Below are 3,263 nucleotides of genomic sequence, written 5' to 3' on the forward strand. Positions count from 1 at the left end.
TATAGACGTATGCCTTTTGGTTTGTGTAATGCTCCTGCTATATTTTGAAAGATGCATGTCTGCTATTTTTCATGGTTTTTGTGAAAAAATTGTGCAGGTACTCATGGACGATTTCTCCGTCTATGGTACTTCTTTTGATAAATGTTTGCACAACCTTGATAAAGTTTTGCAGAGATGTGAAGAAACTAATCTTGTTCTTAATTGGGAGAAATGCCACTTTATGGTAAATGAAGGAATTATTCTTGGACATAAAATTTCTGAAAGAGGTATTGAAGTCTATAGAGCCAAAGTGGAAGCAATTGAGAAAATGCCATGTCCTAGGGATGTTAAATGTATTCGTAGTGTTCTTGGTCATGCCGGCTTCTATAGGAGGTTTATTAAAGATTTCTCTAAAATTTCAAAGTCTCTTACTAATCTTCTTCAAAAGGATGTACCTTTTGTTTTTGATGATGATTGTAAGGAAGCGTTAGAAACTCTAAAGAAGGCTTTAACTACTGCTACTATTGCTCAACTACCTGATTGGAATTTACCCTTTGAAATTATGTGCGATGCTAGTGATTTTGCGGTAGGTACTGTTCTTGGACAGTGAGTAGATAATAAGTTGAATGTTATTCATTATGCTAGTAAGACTCTTGATGCTGCTCAAAAGAATTATGCTACTACTGAAAAAGTATTGGGTAGTGCATTAGCACAGGTTCACCCACACAACACTTACCAAATCATTGAATATCATTCAGCTATGTGAAGCGAAAACACTTGACGTAATTCCCGTGTGTCCTCAGGAACGTTTGTTCATCATAAATAAAACAACCGGCTTGTCCTTTGCTCTAAAAATGATTGGGCCACTCGCTGCAATTATTACTACTGCATTTTATTTACTCGTACTTTATTTATCCGCAATATCAAATATCCCTGCAAACCTGTTTGCTAGTGTTTACAGTCAACACCTTCTGCTCCTCGTTGGGTTTGACACTCTTATTTATCGAAAGTACTACGATACACCCCCTATATTTGTGAGTCATCAATCCTCCCAACGTCTAGAAACAGTAAGGACGTCCAAACTCGAAAATGCAATCGAAGATGCATACAAATTTCGTTTACGATGAACTTGGGCTTGTTCAAAATCTAGCAATAAGCTCAAGAACCCCACACAAAGAAACACCAAAAAGCAACAAGAATATAAGGATGCAAAGTATGCAAATAATTGACCTCCCTAAGACGATGCGACGAAGTTACCCAACCGAAATCCCCTGTTGCTAGTGCGGCTATCTATCCTATAACCCGGTCTCCCAACGACCACCTTGAGACCGGTAAAAGGAAAAGATAGCAAGGTCATACCTTTGCCTTGCACATCCCGCTTGATCTTGTCTACAACGCTTCAAGCTTCATTCTAGCCGGAATTCCTCAATTTATCATTTTGCTTCATGAAGACTCATGATTGCTTCCCCATACACCACTATGGAAAAGCTACATTGAGGCACATATTCATAAGTCCATTATCACCAAATGGACGTCAATCTTCAAGCATAATCTTCTCGGTATGCTCATCTTGAACTCACCCTTCTCAACCTTGATGACATCTATACTTGATGTCATTCTCACATGGGCTATATGAGATCATTCTCTTGATGCATACCCATGGCAAGATACCTAACCCACATAGACAACACAAATGCACATATATAGTGGGTTAGCTCATTAAGCATAATTGACAAGTCTTACCATACCATAAGATCACATGATCGAAAGTGGTACAATCTTTATGCTTCATGTGTTGACCAATTTTGAATTCAATCTTCGCTCTTAATGTTGGTTAACCTTGTATATTTTCATGCTCTATCATAATATCTTGAGATACATAAAGAACTCTTAATTTGATTGCATGCTCTAAACCTTAGTCAACCATAGCTCAGCTCGTGAGATTATCATGACACCAACTTAGAGGTCGATGCAGATGTCAAGCGGCATGATGAGCGTCGCAGTCGAAGCAATACATAGACCATTGTTGGTGTATAGGTCGATGCAGATGTCAAGCGCGAGGCCGACATCGAGTTAAACTCCATGCAGGAGCCGACGGAAGATGTCGTCGTGGATACTGTGGTGATTGATGGTGATGTCAACTCCGTCGGGACCGAGCAGATTGGGTCCGTAAACAGGATAGAACCCGCTGAGTTGAACTGGAAACGAAATCTCTCGAAGGGCATCTCTTCTCCCACGGCCGGCGAGTGTGTGGCATGTATGCCACAAATCCAAACCAGATCGATTCGCCGGGAGCCGACGGGCTGTAAATTGTTGGGATCGAAAAGAGGAACCACATTCAGAAAAGTGCAGCTCACATCTAGTTCCACTTTTTTGTAACAGAGTTATACTTTTACGAAAAGGTGCAATTGTGTGGTAGAAAAGTATAACCGGAACAAGATGCATTTTTCTCTAAAATGCAGTTGCACTTTTTAGGATGGCTGAGACTTAGAACAATTTCAGTAGCTTGAGACTTAGACAAGCTCTACTATGAATTCTAGCTCGTGATACTTCTTGAACTACAGAATGTATATTAGTGTATTACCCACATTCTCGAGCATATCATGTGCTAGCGACGATAACTCGTCAACCACCGAGGGAGTGCCAAAATGTCGTACGGATACAAGTGTACAATTTTACTAGCAGCGAATAATCATCACATGTATATGCCCAGAATGATAGCGTTTGGTGCGGCCGTGGAATGCCCACGCAGGCCATAGCTAAGCTTCAAAAGAAATTAATGAGGTTGATGTGAAAGAAGCAATATGCCAAAGATCATTGCTCATGCAAGTTGCAACAAACATCCATGCTCCATGTGCGTATTTTTTTTTTTTTTTGACCTGGACTACGGCGGGCTTACGCCAGCCTGAACTTTTTATAGCCAACAAAAACACATGGTGGTACAGGAACAAGGGAGAGGAGAGGCTCCTAGGTAGCTAGACAGCTAGGAGAAAGAGCTACAGAGAGAGCAAGAGAGAGAGAGAGGAGAATTCAGGGGGGATCATATCCATTACACCAAGAATTAAGAAAGGATGTTGAGGAGGGAGAGTTACATCTAAAGGCCCAGAGCCTAATGTCCTGGATACATCTACGAGTAACCAAGGTGAGGCTTTCCACATCGTCGTTGAAAGTCCGAGCATTACGCCGCTTCCAAATATTCCAAGCGATGGCCGTGTTGATGGTGGCTTCCTCGTAGCTGGAGCTTTTCTTGAGGCAGAAGTCGGAGAAGCTGGAGTAGTCGGCGG

The sequence above is a fragment of the Lolium rigidum genome, chromosome 4, assembly GCF_022539505.1.
Source record: "Lolium rigidum isolate FL_2022 chromosome 4, APGP_CSIRO_Lrig_0.1, whole genome shotgun sequence".
NCBI lineage: Eukaryota > Viridiplantae > Streptophyta > Magnoliopsida > Poales > Poaceae > Lolium > Lolium rigidum.